Below are 13,081 nucleotides of genomic sequence, written 5' to 3' on the forward strand. Positions count from 1 at the left end.
ATTTCTGCAACCTATAATATCTGCCACCTTTGGTTGGAAAGAGGAGCTACTAGTAGTCTAGGTGAGACCTTCTTTTGTAATCCTGTTGGAAAGAAACCGTGCAGAAAAGTTGTGTGCTGTATGAGAAAGGATAAGGTGGCTTTTAGGATATAGTCACATTTCTTTAGAGAGATGATGTCTTATCCTGCCTCTCAAGTTAAGCTGTGTTCTCATTAGAGGTGTTGTCATTCTCATTTGTAGCTGTAGCTTGCTGAATACAGTGTACGATTATTCAAGAGTATGGATAAAGTAGCTTCTCAAATCAGAAAACTATCCTTATTTTAATTTTTGACATGTGAAGCAATAAGCTATTGAGCCTAAATGGCTTGAAGAAATGGCAATGAAAAATGGAGTTCAAGAATAATTTTTATGCTGCCAACATGGTGATACAAAACATCGTACCTTATGGTGAGAAACGGTATCATCTGAAAGCACATACCATATAGGACCCTGTTGGTACTGGGAGGATCACTAGTGTAAAACAAGATCAGAGGCGCATACGATTCGTATACTTCAATCATATGCTGAAATGTGGGAAGATTTTAATGGAAGAACACTTGAACCCCAGCAGCCTATGTAAAAAATTACCATTTTTGTTTGAGATTTAAATTGCCTGTTGTTCCATTTGTTTTTTCCAAACAAGACAAAGCTCAGCCATTCTGTAGTTGTGGCATATGCATACATTTAAAATTTTAAGTACCCTACCAACCTATACTGATTGCTGGCTATTAACTCAATTCCTCCAATCACACTTGCTAAGAACTTGCAATTTCCTTTTCAAATCTCCTTCCCACTGTGACAAGTCAATTGACCTGAGATAAAGAGAAGGTTCTAGTGCTACTTTTTTTTTTCAGGAAATGCTTTCTAAACTTGCATTTTCTATTGCTATAGTTTATTCGCTTGAAGGATGTTCAGATGTTGCCTATTAAGTACATTTCTTTATACATGAAAACTGCTCTTTTCCCAGCTGCTGGAATAAAGACATACCCAGAACAAATACAACTATCACTGACAGGCAGTGCCACCTGTATTTATTAAAACTGTGCTTACGATGGGATAAAACCCCTCAGTTTGGTTTTCTTTTCTGGTAATTGTATCAAATGCATACCTACATAGCATTCTTTCACCATGACATCTGGTGGAGTTATCTTGCATTATCAGTTTCTGCTTCCACAAACAAACAGATGAAAATCAGTTTCAATGTAGGTGTAGATATGCACTTGTTCCTGGTGCCCAAATGAGTGGTTGTTTTCCAAGTTGTAAATTAAGAGTGCTGGGATAGCTAACTCAACTGCATTCATTTATGTCATATTTGCCTGGCGTTCTCTTAAGCAGCACTATTAATATTATGGCTGCTTTCTAACACAGGCAAGAGACTGCAGGTACATTGTAATGCAGATTTGCATCGACTTAAGCTGTAGCAGGATCTTGCCAAGTGGATAAATATGAATTCACATGTATGTCTTAACAGCTTTGCAGTTCCATCTGTATTATCTCGCTAGTGGCTGGGAGGTGAGGGGAGATTGAGACCTGGAATGGACAACATGCTTAAGGGCAGATGGGCAAAAATATTAATTTTAAACCTGACTTAGAATTATTCCATTTCTGTTATCTCCCTTAGGTCATTTCCTTTTCAGTTTAGCAACAGGAACATAAAGAATTAAAAGAGTACAACAGCTGAAATAAGGCTGAAGTTGTTCAGTTTTAAGTTATAGATTTCATTTTACATGAAATCAACCTTTTTAAAAAAAAAAAAAAATCATTTAAGTGCCTGTATTTAAAATGAACACCTACATTCATTTCATGGTAAAATTATCATTCACTCAGACTAAATTTCAGGTAATGCAGTTTACCAATGTTACCTTTAAGCCATGAAATTAGCAGATCAGGAAATGTCAAACTATATGTGTTGGTGTTCGATATATACATAATACCAATGAGCATTTCATCAATTAAATACTTTAGTGTCTCCACTTCTAAGCATTTCCGGTTGTTTTCATTCTTAAAGGCTTGTTGATCTTTGACTCATTGCCTTTTGTAAGCGTTCTATAAATGTCAAAGGCTGTTTGAAAGCATTTCATATGAATGCTTTCCTTTCTGACAAGATATTTAAAATAAACATTAAGAATGTATTTTTTTCAGAATAAGGGATGTCGCTCAACACCTCCTTTTTGATTCATGTCTATACTTTCCTCAAAAAGATGCTATGCCCATGAAACAACCTTATTTTCAATATGTGAAAGTTTGGGTGTTTCATTTGTTTCCATCTGCAGTGACAGTGTTGATCATCAAGTTGGCAGAACTAGGATTTACGTATTGAGTATAAAGGGTGCCAGAGAAACAGAGGTGGTAGCTTGGTTCCTGACAGAGTTTGAAGCAAGAGATGTTGATAAATAGCAGTTAAATAAGTTAAGGCATAGCTTCCTTGGGAATGCAATAAAAAGAAAATATTATTTTGTTCTGGTGGGGTTAAGGGAATCGATATGTTTGTGTAGGTGAGATAATAAAAGTCAAAGTAGCCTTTGCATATTTTTGGTCCATTTGTAAGGCAAATATATGTTCTTTGAATACAGGTTAAAAACAGTACTGAATGGAACAAAGAAGAAATGAAAGTAAGGGTATGGGCACAGCTATCTGTGATGGGGATTACAGAAACAGACATATTCTTCCAGCATAGCTCTCCCAGTACCACTCAGTTTTAGTACAAGTTGGTCTCAGTGAAGGCTCTTCATGTCCACTGGGTGCGTCTGAAGAAGAATCATTATCAAAACATTTTTTTCTCTCTTCTCTTGAATCTGTAATCTATAAACAGTTTTCTCAGTGCATTGGAGCAAAACGTGATTTTTCTCATGTGTGTTCTTTATATCACTGCATGAAAGCATATGCTCGATGTGGCTAATCCCTCTCCATATATTACAAATGAAGCAGCAATGGCAGTCTTGCATGTGAAGCAAATGCTTATCTTCAACTTAATTGAATTGAAAAATAATTATCATGAGACCAGAGCAGAACTAGTGTGATTCTGTGCTCATCTAGTTAATTTTTCTCCTGGGATTACTGTGAAATCAAGAATCCTTTCCATAATATGTGTGGCTGAAAAGGAGTGCTTTAGTGCAGTCCACTGAATAGCTCTAATTTCTCACTGCAAACAGGGTGAAAATAAAATGTATTTTTTCCAATTTCTGAAATGTTCCTTCTGCACTAGGAGAGCCTGTGTGACTCTCCTCTTGGAGCTGAGACACAATGGAGAAAGAAGCTGCAAGGTCTTGCCCATGAGTAAAAGAGAAGGGAGCTCAGCAGGGTGGGGATGTTCCTCGTTCTGTTTCCAGCCTTTAGTGGTGTTTACGTGTTTGGAATCGCTGTCTTCTCAGGTGCGGTTCATAGACCCACGAATTGCTTGCAGTGAAGATCTAGGCCACGACTCCAGGCCTCTGGGTGTCCTCACCAGGAACAGGCCAGCTCCCCGCCCTGTCAGTCTAGCCATCTCCTTTGCATGGCAGCCCAGTGCCATTAGGAGGTAGCCACGTGTTTCAGGCCCTCACCCTAGAGCCAAAAGCTATGAGTTTGCCTCCCTTGGGCTGAGGAGGAAGTGCAGTCAGTCTCCTAGTTTCTGCTGACTGTTGTAATCACGGGGCTCGGTGTTTCCAAATGTATTTTGTCTAGATGCACTTGGCAGGAGCATCAGTGGCCTCGGGTACCATTAGCAATGACTTACTTGGGCACTCACAGCAACTGCAGCAAATACTGCTTGCTAGTAGTCCTATGAATACCTTCAGTGTACCTCCAGACATTTTCCTGTTGTACCCCGAAACCTCCTACTACTTCTCAAATCGTGTCCCCACTGTCTTCCTACCACACACCACTGCAATGTGATTTTCACCTCATTCCCCATCCATTTCCTCCACCTCACAACCTGCCCTTGCATCCACCCAACCTTATTCTCCTATCTGTCTAGCACCACTCTATCATCCGATTAGTGCTAACTGCTTGGCTGGAGGTAACAATTTGGAAGCTCAGATAAGCAAAACCTCCTGCTGTATGCTGCAATGTAAAGGCTCTCTTGCTTCGGCCTGCTGTTTATGTAAGTGGCTGTGTGCACTGATTTGTAATGGATGAGTTGCTGTCTGTCTGCGTTAGGTTTGCTGAGAGCCTCCCTTGGGGAACTGTGTTGCTGCTCCATCTTCTTTGTGAATCCCAAATGCAATTCCCTGTATATAAGATGCTGACATCAGTAATCTAACCAAGATGGTGGGGCATATCTTCAGGCAAAAGCTGGCAATAATTACAGACTCTTAGGAGCACAAAGTGTTCAAAGAGGATTTTATGGATCTCCCATCTAGATAGGGGAACCTCCGTGCGCTTTTGGATCACTTTCTCAATTTGTCATCAGGATGACGTCAAAGTGCCTGTAATTATCAATACTTTCCCATTGGGAGAATGTATACATATCTTGCATAAGCTCTGGAACAAGTTGATGTTTGAGCCAGGTTTGGGGGTCAGGATTTCACAGCTTCTGTTTTTCCTGCCCAAAACAAGTAGTAGCCCATGATTCAGAAAGCTTCCTAATTGTTCACATGAAGTCATGGTATAGGTGGTAGAAGAAAAAAAGCTATGCATACTTGATGTGAAATTTTAATAGGTAAAATCTTTTACATATACCTACATGAAAAAGGATGCTGGTACCTAAAAAAGAAGTCCTTTGTAATTGAATACAAAAAGCAGAGCCTTTGCATTGAAACTTTGGTGCAGTACTGTGATTGCAATTTCCCTCTCTTTCATATTAACTCTTATCTATCATTTATCCTGAATCATCCTCATTTGATTTTTAAAAGAAAAAGCTTGAGAAGGCATTTATCTTTCCTTGTTCAGGTTTCGTAGCTTTTAAGATCAAAGTTACAGGATGAATAATGCATACAGGTCTTCATTCCTTTTTTGTGTGGCTGTCTTGTGACATCAAGAGTTTTGAATGACTTACACTTCTATTTCAGATAAGTTGTAACTTGAATTCTTGAATCCTGTTTTGTTTCCTGGCCTTTAAAAAGTACCTCACAAATACGAAGCATTTATTGTGTCTTGCACAATGCTGTTTTTACACAAGTGAGTGATGAAAATGGTTTGTACAAAATGTGAAAACAAAGCCCCTGATCCTCTGCTGTGACAGGAGAACTTCCTTAAAGGTACCATCCCCAGGAAGAAATTTTATTTATTTGCCTTGAAGCTTTTGTTAACAAATTGTCAAAGAGGACTTGGTTCGTTCTTCTTGGTGGAATCATTCAAAGCCTCATTGTGCTTTGGCAAGTTTAAAACTACATAGGTGATCCTAACATGATCTCTGTCATAACAAGAAAAAAACAAAGAGATTGAAGAAATTGCTATGCCTGTCAGTTAAAAAGGAAAAGGGGAAGGTTTGTTTGTATTGGAGGGAACAGTGGAAAAAGCAGAAATTAATTCACTATTTAGGAAAGGTGCCTTTCCTTCCAAAGTTAAATTGCAATGGCAAAAATTGCAGAGTGGAGGCGAATCAAGACAGAGGAAACAAAAACTGATCAAATTTGTTGCTGTGTGCTGTGCAGGAGTAATAGTCTGTGTTCCTGACACAAACTATACTACAAACTATACTGTGTGGTGCCACTCCAAATTAATTCAAGATGCTTATCCATATTTCTTTCTTGCCCATGTCTCTTTTTTTTTTTTTTTCCCCCCGGTCTTCTCTCTTTTTTCATTAATTTATTAATCATTAATCTTTTAACATCTTAATCTCCCAAAGTTACATATTCTAGATACACAGCAAAAGAATGTATGTTCCTGTAGAGCAGGGATGCCAAACTCATTTTCACCAGGGGCCACATCAGCCTCATGGTGTACTTCAAAGGGCCAAATGTAATTTTAGGACTGTAACTATTCCTACATTTATACAGTCCTAAAATGATGTGTCCCCTCGTGAAAACGCATTTGACACCCCTGCTGTAGAAGATGTAATTCTGATGGTAACATAGTCTGTCCTGTGTGAAAGATCATGGCCTGGGTGCATAGCACATGAAGCAATAGGGGTGAGAGGAAGCGGGGGAGCAAGTACCTACAGTTCAGGGTTTTATTTCATTTTAATTGTTTTTCTTTTTTGGGGGCAGATTAAAGGGCAGGTGGCAATTTCCTATGTGCCCCAGGAGGGTTAGAGAGAGAAGTGTATTTTTTCTTCTGATTCCCATATGTATTTCTTGCCCCCCAGCAGTTTCCTTTCTTCCAAAGCCTTTCTCTTCATTCTGTCTCTTTTTCTCACTGCCTGAGAGGGTGGGCTGGTGGGCTTCCCACTTTACCTCTCTTTTTCCATTGTCTACTTATCCCTACAATGGTGGTTTCCTCAAGGATCGAGAGTCGGTTTTGTTAATGACTTATATTTATTCTACTATTAATATTGCTTCCTCTGCTGACACAACTGGAGCTGCTGTGAGTTAACTTGGCACACAAAGGGGAAAAAAATGTAAAAGATTGTGAAAAATAATTTGGAACCACACATCTGTCCCAGAGCATAGTGAGAATGGCTTTAAATCCTGCTGTTTCTTGCTCTTTTTTTTTTTCCAAAGTATGACAGTCTTTTCTTCTGTTCATGCTTAGAGCTCTGTTTCAGGGTGCCTGTTGCTCCTGCTGGAGTCTCTCTGCTCTCCACGTTCCACAAATCATTCAAAATGTGTCTTCTGGATCATCTCACTTGTTTTCTGCTCTGACCATGGCATGTGCTCCTGCATTATCATCAGGGCACCTTTCCCATCTTCCTGCTCAGTTCTCTCTGCCTTTTCCCCTGCTGTGTCTAAACCACTCGAGTTTGCACATCTGCACAAGCACACTTTTTGTGTTAAGACAAAGAGTTCTCAGTTGTATCTTCTGCTAGGCTGCCACTTCTTTGTAATTTTTTTTTAATTATTGCCGGCATATCTGAGCTCTTTTCAGTGTTATGTTAATCTTTTCATTAGCATTTGTCGCATCATTTTATACATAATGTGTGGGTTTTTTGGCTGAACCCTAAAAAAATTACCTTTTGCTAGAGAAGACCCTGCTCATCTATAGGCTGTGAAGAATCTGACTGACAGCCAGGGCTAACAGAAAGAAGAGAAAATATCGAACATACTTTTATTTTTGTATTCATTTGCTTCTTTATCTTCTGTCCTATTTGGAGCCTTACCATACATCATTTTTTCAGACTCAGCTCTTCGAGACGAAGCTTTTAATCTCCAACACATCCACAAGTAGTTTCCACCCCTGACCACAGCTGCTAATAGTGACAGCTTGTATTTCTAGAAGCACTGAAGTAAAACATGGATTGAAAATCCCAGCCTGTTACAAGATTCTCTCCTCGCAGCTTTGCGCAGGTTTGCCATTTTAAAGAGCAGAGCTATGCAGACTTTGTCAGGCAGATGTGAGCTCATTCAGTTCGCTCTTTGAGTCGACCAGCAGCCATATGGCAGTGGTTATTGTGGCGCCGAGCCTGAGCTAATAAGCCCTGCTGAGAGACAGGCGAGATTGCTCCAGCACGGTGTCGTGCTAATATGCCCACACAGCTTCTGTTGCACTGAGGGTAGGGGCAAAGTGAGCTCATGTTGGCTCCAAGTCTCTATGCACCAAGCCAGAGCAAATGGCTTGAAAACACCCATGTGGACATTCCCTTCCTTCTCTATAGCTCTTACAGTCAGCTGTCCTGAATACTTCTTTGGGGGACAAGATGCTCTTGCCATTAGCCTGGCATTGTTCTAATTGGTTTAAATGGCTCATTATTAACCATGAATCTTCTAAGCAAGGTTGCTGAATAAAGTGTAGAACGGGGGAAACCATATATTGGTTCACACTTGATGGGATGTGTCTCTTCAGTAGACATCTCCAAAGGATAATACTGGTCTGTGGAATTAGCAGAAAGGGAAGGAGCATAAAGATTAAGAGCAGAAGAGTGGCCCAATGGCAAAGATCTGTGGACTGGGGAGTACACCAGCTTCTGCAGGCTTGTGCTGGCTATCACAGAGACCAAACTGACCTCGTGTGTTTCCCAAAACGTGCCTGGTAATAGTGTAAACTACTGTGTGAGGTTTTGATGTGTATAGACTTTGTTCACACTAAACAAAACTACTGGAATTAAAACTCATCTTAATACAGTGTTAGATTAAAAAGCTCATTATGGCCATTTAACTGCTGGCATTTTAAACCAAGTTATCACTGATCATATTGTCTTTATAGCAAAGAGAATGTGTTCCTTCTGGTTTTTTTCTCACAATTTTTGAATATCTTCTGCATCAGTGATGTGCATTGCTTCAGCTATTTCATTTGTCTTCTCGCCAATGAAAATGTTAGGTATTAGACATGCATAACTATGGTTTCTCAGTATTGTTTCACCCAGCAGTAGTGAAAAGTACTCCTTTAAAGTGAACTAAATATATATTTTTCTATGGTCAACTGTATTCTACACTGATTTCTACTTTTAAATATAAAAGTAAAGTGATGAAGAATGAAGTTCTTTTGCAGATACTCTGCGGACTTAAAGGAATTTGAAAACTCCTCATTGAGTCAAAATTCTCCACAGATTTCTTTTGTCCCTAGTCATGAACTGATGACCTAGATAGTAAAAGAAAATAAATGCCTGCAGCAAATAGAGTATGTGTTAGATATCTGAGTTTTGAGACCTCCACAGGCATAGGCATTAGACTATCAGGATTTTCTTGTTAAAATGGCTTATTGAGATTTTTGAACCTCTGGGACCATCTGAAATTATAGAAATAGAGTCTGGGAAGCTTCTCCTTAAAAAATAATAAAAAGCCAGGTGGTTGTTATCTCAGATTAGGTTACTTGAGCTACCCAGAGCATGTAGGACTTCATGATTTGAATGGTTAGGAGCAAAGGTGATTTATTATGCTGAGAAAGTAAATTCTTTGTTTTGTTTGGCTGACAGTCAAGTTGTTGGGTTTTTTTGGGATGGGTAAGAGAGATGAAGAAAGGATGTGGGAGGGAAATTATTTCTTCATTCATTTTATTCTCTTAATGAAAAAGAAATATTTTTGTTCGGTTAGTTTTTTTAAGCAGTCAGGAAGGGAGCCTTTGCTTATATTACGCACAATAAAGATGAAGATTGGGTTTAGAAAGTTAATTCTTCTTGTCCCCTCCCTCCATCAGCTGTATGGAAATCCTCCATGTAGAGTGTGAGCATCCTCCTCTAAGTTAAGAATCCATTTCTGGAGAGATCGTTCTCTACAGCCCCTTAGCGACTGCTGTACTGTGTGCTTTCTCCGATTCCTCATCGTGAGCAAAAACAATGAGAAGCAAAGCAATATTCAAAGAATCAAACTTCTAAAGCCTTTTATGAATCTGACACCCGAACCCACAGCGGGAAGCACGCGCACTGCGTACAGGCAGAAAACATGTTCAGAGTAGACTTCTGTCCGTTGGACATGGGACTTAGGATCCCTGCAGATCAAATGTGCAAAAAAGCACTAGATATTTTCTGCATTCTAAGCTCTCATGCAGACTCCTGGACCTGTGAGCCTTTTCTGCCCCTTTTTTAATTAATTAATTAATTAATAACTGTATTTATGTTTACTTAATACTCGTATACAGAGATGTTTCCGTTAAGAAAGCATGAAGGACCTTTTATCATATAAATAACCTATAGAAATCAATATATTATTTGTGGCAAGTCTAGAGCAGTGAAATGAAACAACCTAATTCCTCACTGTGTTCATCATTTTACAAACACTGAAATCCTTTCCTTTGGGAGGGGAGCAGGGGGAGGGGAAAGTACATTTATGTTCTTGAAAGTCTCTAGTGGTCCTTATAAAATTGATTGTTCTTGGCATTTTTGATATTCCTGGTCGCTTGCACACCACAGCAGCCACATGTTGTCACTTAAAATCTAAATATCAGATAACTGCTAACTGAGACTTTATTGTGTATCATGCTTTTTTAAGGAATTAGTTTTGTAGAGTAAAAATGACACTAACTCTAAAAGCATGTTTAATAAAACCTCAACAATCTATGTGCTGAGTTTGCACATACTATGTTCTCTTAATCAAAAGAAAAATGTAAAATAAAAATAGTAGAGAAGAACAGTGCCCATTTTTGGAGCTTTGAACAGATGTAAGTGATTAGAGCTTCTTGTTTGGTTTGCTTAGATTTTTTTGGTCTACTTTTTGAAATTCTGTCAACTTCATTTTTGCTTATTTCACTTTGTTTGGATAGTTTTGCCTTACTGAGTTTCCTGTGATGCTTCTGGTTATGTGAAAAGTCTAATCCAAATCACAGCACTTCAAAAATAATAATTTTTCAGTTCTTGCGTTCCCTCGACCCAACAGAGTACTTCTCTCTCTCCAGGTAATAATATACTCACAATTGCTTACTGCCAAGTTCAGATATTCACCACGTGCAGTAGTGTGGGACTAACACACACATTTCAGGGTGTTATTCCAGACTCCTGTGTAATGTTATGCAGAACCAAGTCTGCCTTCTTATGGTTGCCCTCCTTAAAAGGGAAAGAAAGAAAGATACTTTCTTTCCTTATCTAGCTGTAGAACAATTCTTGCCAATATTCATGCTGCACTGAGCAATTAATTGATTTTTTTTTTCCTCTTGAAAAATCATTATGTAAGAAGAATCTACTTGCCACATGGCCACCTAAAGATTGTTCTTTTATTTAATGTGGAAGTGTGGGTGGTTAATTATACTTGGATCTAATTATACTCAACTTCTTCTAACTCCTTGCTTTTGCCTCTCTCTTTGCTGCCGTTGTCACTTTTCTACTTGTGTCTGCTAGGCCTCCTGGTTCTGGCTGCGTGAGGGAGAACAAATCACACAGAGATAAGAGGGAGAAAAGTGAATAAGTTTTTCCCTCTGTGAGGTTAAGAGAGAAAAAAACCTCCACAAACCTTCCAGGGAAAATAATACTGTTAAAAAAGTAAAACTTGAGGAAGTTAAATGCTTTCCTGGTGTATGTCTTGAAATATTTTTAGTGCTACATGGAATATATTAATTTTGAAACTAGCCATAGAGATGACTCAAGATCACTTAACTGTAAGTTTCTGTATTTTGCATCATTGCTTTTCCAAGTGGTTGTGCCATTCAGAATGCCAAGTTTTTGAAAGCAAAAGATGTTGACATGATGGCTTGGGCTTCCCTCCACCACGGCCCACATTTCAACCTCCATAGATCTTGCTCTTTGTGTTCATCTGAAACCATTTGTTTCTTAGGGCTACTTTGAACTCTAGTGTTCAGTTTGAGCATTTCTCTTAGAGTAAGACATGATGCAAATCAAGTAGGAAAAAGATTTCTTGTTTAGGGGCAAGCGTTACAATAGGAGCTTCAGGTAGCTGACTAAAGCTATTTTTCAGTTCATGGTAGATATTCCAGATTCCAGGAGTGAGTGGTTCTGCTCTCTGGCAGACCTGTACACTGAATAGAATTAAAGGTAAGCTGTTTTTGCCATGAGGCTATACACTCATTGCAACACAATATTTAAAAGTGAGCTGCAGAACATTTTCCTACTGAGAAAATTACTGTACAGTAAAGGAAAGATTGCCTTGAGGTAGAAAGTCTGCAAGCTAAGCAAAGCAGATTGCTGTACTGCTGCTTCTTCAATCTTCCTGTGTGACTTTGGGCAAGCCTTGAAGTCGTTCAGTACTTCTTATTCAGCATTTCATGAGTCGTGGGACTGAATTCATTCATACATGTAAAGCAGCCTGACAGTGTTGCAACAAAGCTACGTTGTGCCACTTTACCGAAGCACAAAGTGTTATTCCATCCTAAACCATGAATAGGCTCATTTTTGTAGACAAAAGAGCAGAGCAATATTCTCACTTATGTGCTCAAGCCATGCTTCGCTCTAGGTGTTTGTGACTGTGTAATACTTGCTGGATCTAGCCCAGCTCCAAGCATTTTGAGATGTTATTTTAACAAAAGCATGTCTTTACCATTCAAGTGATATGCTGAAGCATCAAAGTGGTTTTGAAATTATTGTCCCTGGTATTCAAGGATCTCAAAAGTTTATTAAGAAACCAGGAATGTTTTTATAGTAGGTATTTTACATGATTATAAGTTCTGGGAAATTTGCATTCACAATGACTATGATTAGTATGTTTCATGAAAATATACTTTACACACGTCCAAAACTCTCAGTGTGAAATTCTGGCATTATGGAAATCATTGTGATTATTACCATTGTCTTCACCGAGACTAATATTTCACCCTTTCCAAGAAAGTATATATAATAGTTTATTTTACAGCAAGGGAGAAGCCACTTTTTGGAGCACTGAATGAGTTGATAGTCTTCATTTTTCAGTTGCTGTTGTTGTTACTGCTTCACTTTTTCTTATTGGCTTGTTTGTCATCTAGTTACTTTCCCAGCTGGGGTTTTATGGAAATACTACATATTCATTCTCATTTTCATCCTACTGAGACTTTCTGCTAAGAAATTTTCCATGTTATATGACTTGCTGGTATCTTTCACATTTGTCATTCTTAAATATTAGGAATTACTCACCTGGAGGTGACTGCTGTTACTTTACTTTTGTCATCCAAAACAAAAGACTTTGGTGATAAAAAAAGTCATCTATTGTATCTGTTATTCTTGAAGCTAACAAATGTAGGTAGTTGTAACAGTTTTTTCAGTAGGAGAAGAAATCTTAATTTTAGCAATCTGAACATTTTAAGTAGCACATGGGAAAATAACTTCAAATTTTCAAAACTAAGAGTAGCTGGAGCAACCAGAACAAATAAACCTGCAAGCCTGCTTTGCTAATTATTTCCGATTTAAAAATAGAAGGTAGAACCTTTGAAAATGTTTGGTTTTACAATTTCAGCTGGTGGAGAACTGTGTTGTCCATGCATTAACCATCTTAACAAAGGCCATTTCTTCTACTGCTATGAATATAAGGTTGAAGAAAAAGGCATTAATTCATCTTTGTAACATATACGTGTCTTAGACTGCAGTGTCAGTTTTAGTGTGCTGCCCTGTCAATGAGTCTCAAATTCACCTTGAAGGATCATCCCTGGGGATGCCAGCTGAACCTTTGACTCT

General features: G+C 38.6%; 1 protein-coding gene across 1 annotated transcript in view; it reads left to right on the forward strand.

Annotated features, from left to right (window-relative positions):
* ROBO1 (roundabout guidance receptor 1) overlaps window positions 1-13,081 on the forward strand; it is a 312,664-nt gene that overhangs the window by 199,710 nt on the left and 99,873 nt on the right. The gene's annotated exons all lie outside the window — the stretch shown is intronic.

Source organism: Streptopelia decaocto (genome assembly GCF_964273445.1).
Source record: "Streptopelia decaocto genome assembly, chromosome: 1".
NCBI classification, from domain to species: Eukaryota; Metazoa; Chordata; class Aves; order Columbiformes; family Columbidae; genus Streptopelia; species Streptopelia decaocto.